The sequence below is a fragment of the Oncorhynchus mykiss genome, chromosome 25, assembly GCF_057628025.1.
Source record: "Oncorhynchus mykiss isolate SJ-2025 chromosome 25, ASM5762802v1, whole genome shotgun sequence".
Lineage (NCBI taxonomy): Eukaryota > Metazoa > Chordata > Actinopteri > Salmoniformes > Salmonidae > Oncorhynchus > Oncorhynchus mykiss.
In genome coordinates, this window is record NC_143046.1 from 79,693,867 (window position 1) to 79,712,527 (window position 18,661).

The 18,661-nt window shown below is 40.3% G+C and overlaps 1 protein-coding gene across 1 annotated transcript in view; it reads right to left on the minus strand.

Moving 5' to 3' along the window:
* LOC100136218 (endoribonuclease Dicer) overlaps positions 1-17,583 on the minus strand; it is a 67,796-nt gene extending 50,213 nt beyond the window's left edge. The window contains exon 1 of the mRNA XM_090219354.1: positions 17,269-17,583. The gene's annotated coding sequence lies outside the window, so the exon portion shown is untranslated. The remainder of the gene's footprint in view (positions 1-17,268) is intronic.
* Positions 17,584-18,661: the final 1,078 nt, after the last annotated feature.

The following is an 18,661-nucleotide window of genomic DNA, read 5'->3' on the forward strand; positions in this document are numbered from 1 at the left end:
TTCTACATTGTAGAGTAGTGAAGACATCAAAACTATGAAATAACACATATGGAATCATGTAGTAACCAAAAAAAAAAAGTGTTAAACAAATCAAAATATATTTTATATATTTGACATTCATCAAAGTAGCCACCCTTTACCATGGATGACACCTTTGCATATAAAATGTGTCAATTTTTGATTGGCTTAACGTACCACACCAATGGTACGTTAAGCAGTGGAGCTCAAAGTAATGTTTTCTTCACCTCAAAAAGCAAGCAAACAAACAATGTTTTTATATCCATTGAGAATGACAATAGTACCTCAATTTATTGGAAAAATCTTTCCAGCCCCCTCCCTTAGATAAACACTCAGCGTGATCCAGTGGAAACGTAATAAAACAGGTACCTGATTACTTCTTATCAGTGCTCGACTTGGGTGATGGTACTGATAATATATAGGTGTAGGAGCTCCACAATACTTCTGTGCTAATATTCTTTAAGAGGAACAGGAGCTCAAACAGTACAACATTTGAGATGCTCCACTCTGGTGAGCCCTTGCCAATGTCAAGCTCTGCTTCTTATCCCTTGCGCAAATAGCCTACAGCTGTGTCTGTCCCGAGCTCACTGGAGCAGGAAACTGTGAGGGCCCAGGATACTTTATACAATGATGGAAGTTTGCTAGTGCAAGCTTGAGGCCGACTGAAGTTGATCGTTGATACAACGTTTCAAGTTCCTTGCACACAGGCCATGTGTAGCCAATGTTATTTATAGGATTTTTAAAAAGTAACTAACTATCAGGATATTTTGTACAATGTTTTAATTTGTTGCCTTTTTGTAGGCTATTTTTACATATTTACTTTTTAGGTTTATCATTTTCAGTTAGATTTGGAGAGAAATTTGATTAACCACGTGACATTGATTTTGAGATAAGACATTATAAATTAAATGAAACTGTTCCACAAAAATGTGCATATGAAAACCAGAACTGGCACGCAGATCGGTAGAAATGTTAATATACATTGGCATTCCACATGACAAAGGTTGCCGACTCCCCGTATAGCCTATTACCGGCAACTTCGGGAGAGTAATGGCAGAACCTGCGAAAGCCAGCAGGAGGAGAATGGTTGGGTCAGGGTACGTTATTTTTTCTTTCTTCTGGTTATCTAGATCTCTGGCTCCCTCGAGTCATGCGTGTTATTTCATCACAGTGTAAGCTGATAGAACCAGGCATCCTGTGGTGTACTGCATCAGCGTCGAATATCCCCAGCGATATGCAACTTTTCAGGGAAGTCAGGAACCAATATACAGTCAGTTAGGAAAGCTAAGGCTAGCTTTTTCAAACAGAAATTTTAATCCTGCAGCACTAATTCCAAAACGTTTTGGGACAAGTCCATGGAGAATAAGAGCACCTCCTCCCAGCTGCCCACTGCACTGAGGCTAGGAAACACTGTCACCACCGATAAATCCACGATAATCGAGAATTTCAATAAGCATTTTTCTTATGGCCGGCCATGCTTTCCAGCTGGCTACCCCTATCCAGGCCAACAGCGCTGCACCCCCCAGTAGCAACCTGCCGAAGCCACCCCCCCGCTTCTCCATCACCCAAATCCAGATAGCTGATGTTCTGAAAGAGCTGCAAAATCTGGACCCCTACAAATCAGCTGGGCTAGACAATCTGGACCCTCTCTTTCTAAAATTATCCACCACAATTGTTGCAACCCCTATTACTAGCCTGTTCAACCTTTCTTTCGTATTGTCTGAGATCCCTAAAGATTGGAAAGCTGCCGCGGTCATACCCCTGACACTCTAGACCCAAACTGTTACAGACCTATATCCATCCTGCCCTGTTAACAAACAGATCACCGACCATGTCGAATCTCACCGTACGTTTTCCGCTATGCAATCTGGTTTCTGAGCTGGTCATGGGTGCACCTCAGCCACGCTCAAGGTCCTAAACGATATCATAACCGCCATCGGTAAAAGACAGTAACTGTGCAGCGGTCGTCATCGACTTGACCAAGGCTTTCGACTTTGTCAATCACCGCATTCTTATCGGCAGACTCAACAGCCTTGTTTTCTCTAATGACTGCATCGCCTGGTTCACCAACTACTTCTCAGATAGAGTTCCTCTATGGGGGTGCCACAGTGTTCTATTCTCGGGCCGACTGTTTTCTCTGTATACATCAATGACGTCGCTCTTGCTGCTGGTGATTCTCTTTTTTTTTGTTTTGTTTAATTTTTACCCCTTTTTCTCCCCAATTTCGTGGGGTCCAATTGTTAGTAGCTACTATCTTGTCTCATCGCTACAACTCCCGTACGGGCTCGGGAGAGACGAAGGTTGAAAGTCACTTGTACTCCGATACACAACCCAACCAAGCCACACTGCTTCTTAACACAGCGCGCATCCAACCCGGAAGCCAGCCGCACCAATGTGTCGGAGGAAACACCGTGCACCTGGCAACCTTGGCTAACGCGCACTGCACCCGGCCCGCCACAGGAGTCGCTGGTGCGCAATGAGACAAGGATATCCCTACTGCCCAAACCCTCCCTAACCCAGACGACGCTAGGCCAATTGTGCGTCGCCCCACGGACCTTCCGGTTGCGGCCGGTTACGACAGAGCCTGGGCGCGAACCCAGTCTCTGGTGGCACAGCTGGCGCTGCAGTACAGCACCCTTAACTACTGCGCCACCACTGCTGGTGATTCCCTGATTCACCTCTATGCAGACGACACCATTCTGTATACATCTGGCCCTTCTTTAAACCTACAAACGAGCTTCAATGCCATACAACACTCCTTCCGTGGCCTCCAGCGGCTCTTAAATGCTAGTAAAACTAAATACATGCTCTTCAACTGATCACTGCCGCCTGCCCGACTAGCATCACTACTCTGGATGGTTCTGACTTAGAATATGTGAACAACTACAAATACAGTGGTTTCTCCTTTAAAAAGTTGCGAGCTTATGCCGCGGGACTTAAGAGGTACCCAGCGTCATTGCTTCATTGCTCCAGACCTACACAAGGGGGAGTTAGAGCACTCATTATGCATTTGGGTCCCAAGGTTTTTATATGATCAATCATATCGAGTGATTCCAATGACAAATTTTACACAGAGCCACCCCTCCCAGGGGGCTTTCTTCAGCATAGATGGCTGACAAAACATTACGGGGAGGCAAATGTAAGCAGTTATAACGGCATAACGAGTCAAGCAAAAAATGTACAATTGAGACGAATATGTTAGTTAATGTACTGTAGAGACAAACAATTAATTAATTTATGAAAATCGCAAAGTTTTTTTTCTGTCATATCCAATACCAGGTGTTTTTATTTGATTATTTCACCTTTAATTAACCAGGTAGGCTAGTTGAGAACCAGTTCTCATTTACAACTGCGACCTGGCCAAGATAAAGCAAAGCAGTTCGACACATACAACAGCACAGAGTTACACATGGAGTAAACAAACATACAGTCAATAATACAGTAGAAAAAGTCTATACACAGTGTGTGCAAATGCGGTAGGATAAGGGAGGTAAGGCAATAAATAGGCCATGGTGGCAAAGTAATTACAATATAGCAATTAAACACGGGAATGGTAGATGTGCAGAAGATGAACGTGCAAAGGAGCAAGATAAATAAATAAATACAGTATGGGGATGAGGTAGTTGGATGGGCTATTTACAGATGGGCTATGTACTACAATTATACACTTCAACAGTGTTTACCACTCCTGCGACACCTCCTGGGACATCAATGATTACACATTGTAGCTATGCAATAGACTAGAAACATGACTTTGTAATTCATATATACAGAATAAAAAAACAGTACATCCTGCCAGCACGCTCACAAGCATGCTGAATGACACATGGAAGAGAGTGAGGAATGAGTTGGGAGTAACAATCCAGGCTATTTGCTCTGAGACCTGCATAATAATGTAATGAAACAAGCAGGGAGCAGGTTTCGAACCCTCAACATTCAAGCCCGAAATCCAGCACGCTATCAACTGTGCCCAAAGGTATTAACTGGGTTTGGGTCCGATTGTGATAAAAACACTATCTATTGGAATCTTTAACGTGTGGAAAGGGGGGAAAGTATTACCATTTGTTATTCACAAGCATAGCAGGAGGGCTATTAGCTGAACAATAGACTATTCAACCTTTACTAAAGAATTGTCTAATAGCCGAGCAAGGTGTGAACCCCCCCAGCTTGTAACAAATAATTAGTGTCCATCTTTCCACAACTACCTACACACGGTTATTGTTATGAACAAAAAAAAGACTTATAGAAATATAGTTTGAATTCAGGCTGTATCACATCCGACCGTGATTTGGAGTGCTATAGGGCAGCGCACAATTGGCCCAGCGGGTTTGGCCGGGGTAGGCCTTCATTGGCCGGGGTTAGGCTGGTGCTGGGGTAGGCTGGTGCTGAAAATATAGTTAGCTTGTTATGCAAGTTTTGCACACCAACAGATGGCAAAAACCTACACCAGTCGATCAATTAATTTGACTTTACAAACACCAAGTGTGCTTAATTAGAGTCTATTTCTTCGGAGCCTAGACCTATATAAAATAACTTAACTGGCTGAGGGAGGCTATGAGGCTTTATTGGGCCTACTTACAATTGGTCAAAAATGTAGCATCCTACGTAAAACAATCATTTAAAGAAAAAAAGATTTTTTTCTACTGTATTTTTTGACTATATCAGTTTATTCCATGTGTAACTGTGTGTTGTGGTATGTGTCAAACTGCTTCGCTTTATTCTTGGACAGGTCGCAGTTGTAAATAAGAACTTGTTCTCAACTAGCCTACCTGGTTAAATAAAGGTGAAATAATTAAATCATTAAAAAGCGCACATTTGTAAATCCCAACCTCTAAAAGTAATTGGAAAGGTAGATACAAATTATGTGTGACACAATAAAGAATGTAAACAAAATGTGTTTTTATTTACAGTAGTGATGGACAACCGGAGGCATTTTGAAAACAGGTTTACAAACACTTGTTTTTCACAACTGTAGCAGGCGAAGCCCATCATGCAAATGTTTCCTATTAGCAGAACAATAGACTTTTTGTATAACCCGGCTACTGTTGTGAAAATCCATCAACGTATGATGCTTAAGTACTCTAAAGTGTTACATTTCTAACAAACAGCAGTACAGTATTTATTCAGCAACATCTTTATGCTTTTGTTAATAAAATAAAATAAACGAGAAAAAGACATTCAAATGCGGATGTTTATATAAACTACATTTTAGTCGCACTTCCACCCAGCTCCAAAACCACAGGTAAAACCTTGCTGAGATTATCAATGTATTTGTTGCATTGTTGTATCGTCAATTTCTCTAGCCAAAAACATCTTGAGGGCCTTGACCAGTTCATCTGTGCGTGTCGGCTTGGCAGAGTTACGGATGAGTGTTTTCAGTTGATGCCAAACAAGTTTGATCGGGTTTAAAAATCAGGAGACCTACACGTAGAGATTAAAAATATATTTTTAGATATACTGTAGGCCTACCGAAGGTGTTGTAGGTCTTATTTTTACATTTTTATTTAACCTTTATTTTACTACATAAAGGTATACGTACTCTGCTGGCGTCCTGACCCAGTTTATGCCCTTATTTGCAATGCAAACCCAGTGTGTTGTGGGGTAGTCTGCATTTGGAGAAGAAATAAAAGACAAGCCTAACAGCCAAAATTAGGTACAATAATAGAAATATACATGTAAATAGGCCTAAATGTCATTAAAATTGGCTATGATCCTACTTTGAAAGAAACGATGTGGTCCCAGAAACACCCCTCTGACATAAGGTCCAGCATATCTCCTAAGGATTTCTTCCTTAAAAAAAGAAAAATAAATCTTGAGCCATACCTGAAAAAGGAGGCAAGGTGAATTATTGTGGAACACATAACAGACTGAGTTGTAGCCTACAATATTTTATGTGCCTTTTGCTTTGTAAATAGCCAAACTCACCATCAAAAGTCAAATATGGGCCTGGTCCCTGGCGAGAAATTGCACCCCCACACATGGAATTTGAGCAGATGCTTGGGACTCGGCTCGTTTGATCTTCCTTTTTTTGTAGCAATTTTGAGCAAATTGCTCAAGGGCCACGGTTGATTAGTCTGTGACGATGACATTATTGAACGTCTCGCCAGCTTTGATCCATGCCTGGGCCTGCAGAGCGCAAAGTTCTTTGTCAGACAAATCATTGGGTCGAAACTACAGAACAGTGCAAAACAAGCGAACACACCTGGTTAATGTTCTGATAATTAAAAAAAATATATATATCATTTCTTACTAAGCCTTTCTGTAAGTCCACCCACGTTTCTTCAACTGTCTTCTGACTGTAATTAGAGCGATGTTGATGTCATGCCGTGATGCCAGCAGATTACAGATGGCCTTTGCCGATCGCTCGTCATTTTCATTCATCAGTGAGTCGATGGCTTGAATAGTCTCACTGGAAATGAAATACAATGTGAAAATGTGCAGCATACAGTAAAGATCAGCAGTCGATTTATTTAAGCATTCTTTTTTTAGCATTATTAGGCCTACATTAAAATATGGTAGCCTACTGTACCTGTTAATTTTCCTGGGCTTTCGAGTTCGGCGTAAAACAGGCATCTGATGATAGTGTTTGTGAATAGCACTGTCCGTGACCAAAATCCCCAAGTCTACCAGTATTTTTGAAATGTCTCCAGTAGATTTTCCGTTCCTGCTGAAAGCCCTGACAACAGAACTTGACCAACTGCTCACCAGGCACAGCAAGGGCCGCCCGGACCGTTATGCTGTTCTGCTATTCCAAGGATGTGTAACTGAAGAGAGTTACCTCAACTGGGCACAGAATACAAACGGATGGATCTCGAGGCAAATGTGGCTTACCAGTGAACCTCCGGGTGATCATCATTAATACTGTGTCTCAGGAGTTTCCAGCCATGACTGATGCAACCCGAAAAAGCATTAAAAGACAAGAGTTAATGAGTACTTGAGGTCACCGAGAAAGTCTGGACATGGCCTGCTCTCCCTTATGTAAGGAATGAGGCATTTTCCATGTTTACTACAGTAGCTACCGTAATTTCTGCACTATTAAGCGCACCTGAATATAAACCGCACCCACTGAATATTTAAAAAAATATGTATTTTGTACATAAATAAGCCGCACATAAATAAATAAATAAATAAATAAATAAATAAGCTGCAGGTGCCTACCGGTACATTGAAACAAATTAACTATACACAGCCTTTAAACGAAACGCGGCTTGTAACAACAAAAAAAAAAAATAGCAGTAAACAGTAGCCTACCAAGAAAGTAATTGGTTCCTGTCTTCCTCCTCCTGTGCACTGAAACCACTGAAGTCATCTCCTTTGGTGTCGGAGTTGAATAGCCTCAGAATTGCTTCATCCGATGTTGGATCGCTGCCCTCTTCAACACGCAGCAGTCCAGCCTTTCGAAACCCGTTGATGATAGTGGATTTTTTTACAATGCTCCACGCTGTCAGCAGCTCTATTTCCTTTTCCAACAGCCAGATCGATCGCCTTCAACTTGAAAGCTGCATCATATGCATTTCTCCGTGTCTTTGCCATGATGAGGGTGACAAAATGACTACCGTAATCAGAATGATGGGAAGTTTGAGCGCGCTCGATTTACGTCACATTATGTGACGGCGCTCAGTTTTTTGGCGGCAGGAATCTTGTGAAAGCGGGAAAAATCCATAAATTAGCCGCGTCATTGTATAAACCGCGAGCTCAAAGCGTGGGGAAAAAGTAGCGGCTTATAGTCCGGAAATTACGGTACTGTATTCTATGTTTATTTGTCAGACTGCACAGTAGCCTAAAAAACAAATGCAGCTGGCTTATATCTTCAAAATGCTTTACTATCCATATTTATTTTTATTTTACCTTTATTTAACTAGGCAAGTCAGGCAAGAACACATTCTTATTTTCAATGACGGCCTAGTGGGGCAGAACGACAGCTTGGGGGCTTGTCAGCTTGGGGGTTTGAACTTGCAACCTTCCGGTTACTAGTCCAACGCTCTAACCACTAGGCCACCCCAAAACTGTACAAACTCAAAAATAACAAATATAAAGAGCTCGACATCAGCGCTTGTCTGCTTGCCCGGGGGGGGGGGGGGGGGAATGTAGATAGCCAATTCAAAACATAGTGTAGTTTGGCTGGTTCTCTCGCTAGTTAACTATTAGCATGTATTAATGTCATTGTCATGCCCCATGTTGTAAAATAACTTTCCACCGGTACTCGTGTATAACCGGAAAACAGCCAACGCAGTTGATACAGGTGCAGAGTTGATGAAACCTCCGGATGTAAAACGCTCAAAATTGGCTAGGATTCTCCTCTATTCAATACTTGCCATGACATTCTGACAAAGTTAAAAAATAATATATACAGTGCCTTGCGAAAGTATTCGGCCCCCTTGAACTTTGCGACCTTTTGCCACATTTCAGGCTTCAAACATAAAGATATAAAACTGTATTTTTTTGCGAAGAATCAACAACAAGTGGGACACAATCATGAAGTGGAACAACATTTATTGGATATTTCAAACGTTTTTAACAAATCAAAAACTGAAAAATTGGGCGTGCAAAATTATTCAGCCCCCTTAAGTTAATACTTTGTAGCGCCACCTTTTGCTGCGATTATAGCTGTAAGTCGCTTGGGGTATGTCTCTATCAGTTTTGCACATCGAGAGACTGAAATGTTTTCCCATTCCTCCTTGCAAAACAGCTCGAGCTCAGTGAGGTTGGATGGAGAGCATTTGTGAACAGCAGTTTTCAGTTCTTTCCACAGATTCTCGATTGGATTCAGGTCTGGACTTTGACTTGGCCATTCTAACACCTGGATATGTTTATTTTTGAACCATTCCATTGTAGATTTTGCTTTATGTTTTGGATCATTGTCTTGTTGGAAGACAAATCTCCGTCCCAGTCTCAGGTCTTTTGCAGACTCCATCAGGTTTTCTTCCAGAATGGTCCTGTATTTGGCTCCATCCATCTTCCCATCAATTTTAACCATCTTCCCTGTCCCTGCTGAAGAAAAGCAGGCCCAAACCATGATGCTGCCATCACCATGTTTGACAGTGGGGATGGTGCGTTCAGGGTGATAAGCTGTGTTGCTTTTACGCCAAACATAACGTTTTGCATTGTTGCCAAAAAGTTCAATTTTGGTTTCATCTGACCAGAGCACCTTCTTCCACATGTTTGGTGTGTCTCCCAGGTGGCTTGTGGCAAACTTTAAAAGGACACTTTTTATGGATATCTTTAAGAAATGGCTTTCTTCTTGCCACTCTTCCATAAAGGCCAGATTTGTGCAATATACGACTGATTGTTGTCCTATGGACAGAGTCTCCCACCTCAGCTGTAGATCTCTGCAGTTCATCCAGAGTGATCATGGGCCTCTTGACTGCATCTCTGATCAGTCTTCTCCTTGTATGAGCTGAAAGTTTAGAGTGACGGCCAGGTCTTGGTAGATTTGCAGTGGTCTGATACTCCTTCCATTTCAATATTATCGCTTGCACAGTGCTCCTTGGGATGTTTAAAGCTTGGGAAATATTTTTGTATCCAAATCCGGCTTTAAACTTCTTCACAACAGTATATCGGACCTGCCTGGTGTGTTCCTTGTTCTTCATGATGCTCTCTGCGCTTTTAACGGACCTCTGAGACTATCACAGTGCAGGTGCATTTATACGGAGACTTGATTACACACAGGTGGATTGTTTTTATCATCATTAGTCATTTAGGTCAACATTGGATCATTCAGAGATCCTCACTGAACTTCTGTAGAGAGTTTGCTGCACTGAAAGTAAAGGGGCTGAATAATTTTGCACGCCCAATTTTTCAGTTTTTGATTTGTTAAAAAAGTTTGAAACATCCAATAAATGTCGTTCCACTTCATGATTGTGTCCCACTTGTTGTTGATTCTTCACAAAAAAATACAGTTTTATATCTTTATGTTTGAAGCCTAAAATGTGGCAAAAGGTCGCAAAGTTCAAGGGGGCCGAATACTTTCGCAAGGCACTGTATATATGTTCTTAGAATAGCCTAATTGACAAGTAACTCCTACGCTGTCAAGATCTCCCCTGAACACTGAATATTTTAACCTTACAAAATAGATAAACATCTTAGATTAACTACCTCGCAAACAGTAGCCATTTGATCTCTGGTTCATTGAATGAGGGAATATATTTTAGAAAGACATTAAAAAAAACATGTGGTTGTAATTATAATGTTGCAGGGTAGCCAACCATCCTCCAGGAGATTCCAGGAGAGCTACTGGGCGTGCAGGGTAGCCAACCATCCTCCAGGAGATTCCAGGAGAGCTACTGGGCGTGCAGGTTAGCCAACCATCCTCCAGGAGATTCCAGGAGAGCTACTGGACGTGCAGGGTAGCGAACCACCCTCCAGGAGATTCCAGTAGAGCTACTGGGCGTGCAGGGTAGCCAACCAACCCTGCGCGAATACACCACATTAATAAAAAAAAAAATTATATATATATATATATATATATATATATATATTTTTTTTTACAATCGGCTGTTCAACCGGACCTTAAGCTGACTACGGTGTGTTCAATCAGGGTTTGATCAAAAGCCTGAACACCCAGTAGCTCTCCAGATAGAGGGTTGACGGACCACGTGTTTTATACAGTATCCTATCAGTGCAATATTTTACTTTGTAGAGGTTTAAGTGCCTTGCTTAAGGCCACAAAGGCAAAAGATACTGTATAACACATGGGATCAGACAGCAGCAGCCATCCTTTGTCAATACCAATGATAATAATTTATGTTGTTTTGTGAAGTGATTTCTTGCATCACACAACACCATTTTCAGTCTCCTTTTTGACCTTTCAGTCCTATATGTCTAAAGGACAAGTGGTAAAAAAATGTCACGCCATGACATAGCATAACTTAAATGCACTCAAATGAAACAAACAGGCCTGAGACTGAGACGAGCTTCAGGCTGCCACTCACATCAATAGCACTCACACAGATAACGCTACCAACGACAACAACCACACAACCTATGGTAGCCTAAGAGCATCACCATCACACTATGAGTGACACATCAAAATTATGTGTGTGACAAGCTTATGACTCTGAAAGGACAGCGACTGTAATACCAGCGCACTCTATGTTGGAGACTGCACTTTTTGTAAAACACATAGGGCTGATAGAAAGACAGCCATCACACACAGCATGATGTTAAAGGATAAGCAGCCCATTCACTCAGACATAAAAGGCCAGCAGGTCCCAATCATAAGAACACAAAAACACAACCATTAGGCTAAGAATTTCCCAATCAAAATGTACAACTATTACTTCCCATTGCAACAAAAAAAACTCACACATTAATTTTAACTTTAGGTGATTTAAACCAACATCAGTTATTTTGGAAGAGATAGCTAACAGTAAGCGAGCTGCAATAAAAAAAAAGCAGTCCTACTCACCAGATGATGATCACTTGAAGCTAACAAATTGGCAACAACATCTAACACCTGCTGCAGCTGGAGCAAACTAGACAACAACAAAAGCTAGCTAGCAAAACCGTGGTAAAACTCCTGCTCGCTATTGCGCAGTGACCTGTTGGCCTTCGAGAAGAGAAGTTTCTATACGTTTTTTGTAAAAACATTCCCACAAATGACAAATCAAAACGTGATTGGTTGATTCCACTGTCATACAGTTCAATGGCAATTGCCTTATATCTATGCCTACTTGCCCTCAGCATGCATTTTTCTCTGAATGTCTAAAGAATCCATATGTTCTTCTGACATATGACCACAGAAGTACTGGACATTTTGAACTATTATTATGATAGCAATTTGACAAAATTACAATCATGGTCTTGAATTGGACTCGCATTTTTCTGGTCTTGGTCATGACTCTTGGTCTCTAACCCATCGGCTCCCCTCCGGTCTTGGTCTTGACTGACTCAATTCGCTCTGGTCTTGAATTGGTCTCGCTTTAGGTTTAGGTGGCCTCACTTTAGGTGGTCTCAAACACAACACTACAGTTACATTTCGGGATATTATTTTTGACTGTATCGTATCATTTTGACAATATATGAAAATTATTTTTGCGCTAGTTGGCAGTACCCTGCACCAAAACTCCAGTATTTAGCCTTGATAGCTTTTTCTCCATCTTTTTTAAATGGGTTTGATTTTTTACTTTGATCACAAGTAAATTCATGAAGTGTATTATATGTTTTCTTACAGTTTTGAACCAAACTTGACAATTGTCCAATGGTGTGACTGTCTGAGGTAAAGGTATGGAACTTTGAACTTAAGTAAATTCATGAAAAAATGAATAACACTTGCTTTTATTTATGCTTTTAGTTAATACACAGAAGTTTATTTAAAAAAAAACAATAGTCCAAGTCTATTCATGACATTTCCAAATAGTTTCGATTGATTACATTTTGTCCCTAAAGCAAAGTCCACTTGGTGGGACAATTATGGGATTAGATAACGACGCAGTATTTGGACACCATTGCGCTGGGGAGGGTTCTCTTGCAATGAGGATGTACAGAAGACATGGCTGGAGCACATGGCCTGAACAGATTGTATTTGAAACATGTACCAAAATATTGCACTTTTCTGCCATAAAAGGTGTCAGTTTCTTAGTTCTTTGGTGTGATGCTTTCTGAATGTATATATGAAAACAATATTTGTTGACAATTAAAGTATAAAAGCAACAAAAACATGTGGTGAAATCATACTGAAGGCCTACTGTTAACAATAAGGCCCAAACTGGACCATACAGCCTGAGATTTCCAACAGTGTGACAGCTTTATTTCCCTTGGTGTGACTTGAAGACCGTGTCACACCAGAGAAAATACAAGACACCTGTCTGATTCTCGCCTGTCTGAGTGGACTGAACCAATGTGGAGGCCGGGGGGGTGACACTGTCCGTCAACCTAAAACATGTCTTTCTGAAATATTACATAACAATGGTGCAACACTAATAAAAAATAATTTTATAACAAACGCGCTTTCTCCCGCATTGGATAGCAGTCACTGTCCGAGGTTCTGAAACACATCAGTGCGCTGTTGAATTGACGCCTTTTCCCAGACCATGTTGCTATGTGCATAATAACAAAGTTAACCAGCATATTGTTGAGAACAATGCGGCGGAGATAGCAGCAGAATAAGGAGACCTTGTCTTATTGTCTAAGAAAATTGAGGAGAGAAAACCCCAACTTAAGTCTAATCAATAGCCTAACTGTTAAATGTATCTGGCTTTAGAAATCAACCACATAAATAGTTGAAGTCTGAAGTTTACATACACTTAGGTTGGAGTCATTAACACTTATTTTTCAACCACCCCACAAATGTCTTGTTAACAAACTCTAGTTTTGGCAAGTCGGTTCAGACATCTACTTTGTGCATGACACAAGTCATTTTTCCAACAATTGTTTACAAGCAGATTATTTCGCTTATAATTCACTGTATCACAATTCCAGTGGGTCGAAAATTCCAGAAAATTATGTCATGGCTTTAGAAGCTTCTGATAGGCTAATTGACATCATTTGAGTCAATTGGAGGTGTAGCTGTGGATGTCTTTCAAGGCCTCCCTTCAAACTCAGTGCCTCTTTGCTTGACATCAGGTGAAAATCAAAAGAAATCAGCCAAGACCTCAGAAGAAAAAAAAGTAGTCCTCCTCTGGTTCATCCTTGGGAGCAATTTTCAAACACCTGAAGATACCACACCGCAAGTGTAAACCCCACGGGACCACACAGCAATCATACCACTCAGGAAGGAGATCTGTTCTGTCTCCTAGAAATGAGTGTACATTGGTGTGAAAAGTGCAAATTAATCCCAGAACAACAGCAAAGGACCTTGTGAAGATGGAGGAAACAGGTACAAATGTATCTATATCCAGGGTACAACAAGTCCTACTATATCAACATAACTTGAAAGGCCGCTCAGCAAGGAAGAAGCTACTGCTCCAAAACTGCCATAAAAAAAGCCAGGTTACAGTTTGCAACTGCACGTGGGGACAAAGACTGTGCTTTTTGGAGAAATATCCTCTGGTCTGATGAAACAAAAATAGAACTGTTTGGCTATAATGACCATCGTTATGTTTGGAGGAAAAAGGGGGAGGCTTGCAAGCTGAAGAACACCATCTCAACCGTGAAGCACGGGGGTGGCAGCGCCTTGCTGCAGGAGGGACTTGTGCACTTCACAAAATAGATGGCTTCATGAGAAGGAAAATTATGTTGCTAAATTGAAGCATCTCAAGACATCAGTCAGGAAGTTAAAGCTTGGTCGCAAATGGGTCTTCCAAATGGACAATGACCCCAAGCATACTTCCAAAGTAGTGGAAAAATGGCTTAAGGACAACAAAGTCGAGGTATTGGAGTGGCCATCGCAAAGCCCTGACCTCAATCCCATAGAAAAAATGTGTGGGCAGAACTGAAAAAGCGTGTGCGAGCAAGGAGGCCTGACTCAGTTACACCAGCTCTGTCAGGAGGAATGGGCCACAATACACCCAACTTATTGTGGGAAGGCTACCCAACACGTTTGACCCAAGTTAAACAATTTAAAGGCAATGCTACCAAATACTGATTGAGTGTATGTAAACTTCTGACCCACTGGGAATATGATGAAAGAAATAAAAGCTGAAATAAATCACTCTACTATTATTCTGACATTTCACATTCTTAAAATAAAGTGGTGATCCTAATTGACCTAAGACAGGGAATTTTTACACAGACATAAGACAGATCCCGCTTCTGTGGCCTGTTTGAGTGTGTGTTTAATAGCTTACTGATTCCGTGTCATTTAAAAATATATAATATATATATACGAATTATATTTATGATAATAACCCTCCTTTTTATTGATCTACTTATTGTTATTACATAAATTATTTTGTTCATTATAATAGTACATGTCATTATCATTAAATCGGCTTCGTATAGCAGCCTAGTATAATCACCATTGAGCTTTAGGCCTAAGAGTGCATCCTGTTTAGTCTTAATACCGTAACTTAGGCCTATATTTCAATACTTATATAGGCTACTGTATCAATCATTTGTTTATGTAATCACACAGCCTAATAGTCATTCATGATTTGAAATGCAATCAAGCATTATGTTTTAAAATAAAGCGAGTCTTGAATAATTAGCTTACACAATAAATAAACCGTTCCATTATGTAATTCCATTCACAAATGAATGTGACTGTTTTTAGTCTTTGTTGTAATAAAGGCTTAACAAAAAAACATTACAACAGACTCTGGTACACTTATAATTGATTTGGTGTTGTTTACATTGTCCCAAACAGTCATAAAAATTATATTGTAATCTAACAGCACCTGTTTCGATTGGTCGAAAGAATAGAAGACCTGATTTTTTCTTCTTCTCGGGGCCAGCCCTAAATTTGAATGAGTACACTTCAAATGATTTAATGAGGCTCCATTACAGATGTTTAGAAGCATTTTTACAGTGGTCAGAAACTTCTGAAAGTGTCATTAATTATTGTTAAGCATGGGGCAGGTAACATAATACACAAGTATGATAATTGTTTTTTATCGAGGTTTAGTTTAATGCCAGTGAATCTTAGCCATAATGTAATTGTGAGACACTTGGTTATCATCATTATTATCCAATTAAATATTTTTTCATTTTAAATGCAAGAATATAATTAATGATATAAACGACATAACTAAATAATGTGTAAAAATAATTATCTAGTCTATTTGGGAATCATTAAAACTTGATATTAACAATTGTTGTGTCACACCAGAGGCCAAATTCAAGGCTCTAATATATGAAATGGTTCATTAAATTTGATATAAATTCTAAATTGAAGGTGGCCATGTAACATTTTGAATTGTTTAGACAGTTTGTGACTAAATGTAGTTTGTTGTGTTTTCACTTTAATTTTAGAGGAAATTATTTTTTCACTTTTGTTTTGGCCATATGGCAACTACCAACATATGGTATTGGTACCTAAGTACCCTGGGAAAGCTCATCCCTACCTAATGGGGCCTGGTCAAAAGTTGTGCACTACATAGCAGGGAATAAAGTGCCACTCGGGATGACAAAATAAAAATACATCAAAATAATGTATTAATGCTTACTCTGCCGAAACTCACATTTGGGGTTAGTGACAGAGAGAACAGTTTTGTGTGAAGAAACATTTGCTAAGCACATGTGGGGAAATGGTGACGTGACAACCCCCTCCACCTCAAAACCCGCTTTCACATTCGGGAACATGGGCTAATATTGAAACTGAGCAGGGGTGGGTGGGTATAGGCCTGTGGTATATAAATTTGACTTTAAAAAACAAGTCAAATTCACATGAGCAACTGGACTCTTTGATCAGACAGTGAAACCAAATATACTGGTAACTAGCTCTGTGGTGAAACGACTTGATTCGGTGTTACTCAATGCCACAACCCCAGCTAGTCATACTGTGGCAATATGACTGGGGACATTTTTATCAATGAATGAGCCATCATAACCAGTCCACTGATTTTCCAAAAGTTAACTGATCAACATATGTGTACATAGCACATAGTTAGCTACATTTATACACAATTAACTAGCAACTGACGACTTTCGTTTAGAATCATCTACCAACACATTCCAAACTACGACTAGAAATTAGGGAAATAATTTGGAAAAACACTAGCGAACGAGCTATTCTAAATTAGGCCTCAAGGCGACCTTGGCCTTTCATTGAAAGGAAATAGCTAACTGGCGAGTGAATGATAACAAAACTGTCTGTTGCAGTAGCATTTAGCAAGCTAGCTAAGCACAGGTGGCTACTGGCTAACTAGCTAGCTACAACAAGCTGGTGGCAAACAACCACGTCCACGAGAACACGTGTATACATTGGGAAATGTCTAAATACATGACAAATCATACAATATGTTTATTATTTGATCGTTTGATAACTAGTAAAGGAGTTGATAGCTGATGCAATGGCGTTCTAGTCAAACAAAACGTCAAAATCCCACGCGTGCAGCTAGCTAACTTTGCTACCGAACTTGACACAGGCTAGCGAAGTAGCTAGTAACTGTCTGATTGACTAGATATAATCAATATAGATACAGTACAGATAAGTGTATACAATTGTTTTGTCTGACACGTCTAATGGAGATGGCTACATGCAAAGTTGCAATAATCATGTGGAAACAAAGTTAGCCATGCTAACTAGCTAGTTTGCTAACATTATTGACTAGCTTAGCTTGCTAGTTAATATAGTTGGATGTGACAAGGCATGCACATAGCCACCAGTAAGGAATAGCATGCATTCAGTGTGTTTCGGTTAAACTTCCTCACCTATAAAATATTTTTATTGGGCCGTCTTGATAGGAAATGGTCCTGTTATTTCGTCTGATACCCCTTTCCACCATTCCCTCCTGCTGCTGCTGTCAGGAACTAATCCACCACCGTCAAGACTTCCTTCCACCTGGGCCTTCGAAATGCAACACTTTTGCGTAAAGTAGCTAGCTACGTAAAAAAATGTATTTTTCATAGCCTGGATGACATGCGAGTGGTGGTCGAGAATACAAATCCCCTCAAAACCAAAGAGTAACTACGCAAATAAAACGACCCTCCCCACTCCCAACATTGGCCCCTCATGTTAAAGTAAGTAAATGTCAAGTTCTGATTTGTGCATAACAAAGAAACAGGGAAAATAGCTATAACATTGACTGAAACTGTAAGAGCTGTCCAACTTTATTCGTGTTATTTTGTTTCCGCAACTTTGTAGCCTGCTTCAAACAAATGTTTTTAAGCAAAAGGGCAACAGCAGTGTTCCACCTAGGGACATTTGGAGATTCAGTGTTTAATAGTCACATATACAGGGTTGCAGTTGTGATTGCATGGTACAGTGAAAATAATTCAGGACAGAGTGAAATAAAATCATGAAAATAGTAATAAAAAATAGCAATAGAAATAGCACTATATACATTATAACTGTATCAGTGGTTTGACAAGATGAGATGTGTGACCATCAAGGCTTGAAGAGGAACTGACTTGTTATTTCTTAAACAATTTAAATATATCCATCAACTGAGTATCAGTATAAATCCCCATTTTTACACCTATACTGTATGAGTATGCCAGTCCCTGAAATAGGTAGTGTAACAGGGTAAAGGTGCATCTATTAAATGAATGATATTATTTATGGTAGCCATGCGGTTGTACAATATGAGCTGATTGGTCCATTTGAATTAATAGGTGTCGCTCTGGATAATGCACCACACATCTACCTGTTTCCACTGCCATGGTGGTTAATTCTCCAGCCAGGAGATGGAGAGACAGGACAGAGCTCCTGCTGTCTCCATAGTCCCACACCAATAGCAGTGTGCATTCACAGTTATCTATCAAGTCTCATTGTGTTGTGTTAAGGTGTTGATTGGAGACAGGAGTGCAACGTTGGTATTAGAAGTATTATTTTTTCCGGACAAACACTCCAAACAGCCTACCTGCCGCTCGGAGGCGTCCACATGATCCTAAACCACACCATTGCCTCGTTTTGCATCACATTCCAAGTATAAACCTGACAAACATCTCATTTCAGAATGTGGGGTGTCCCCCCCCCACCCACAGTGAAAGTTGCACTACTGATTGTAGGTATCCTGAGTACAACCACAGCCTCCTGTGTGGTCCACCTCTCAAAAGCAGAAGTTCCAATGCACATTTAATATATTTTCATTGAGTGGTGTGA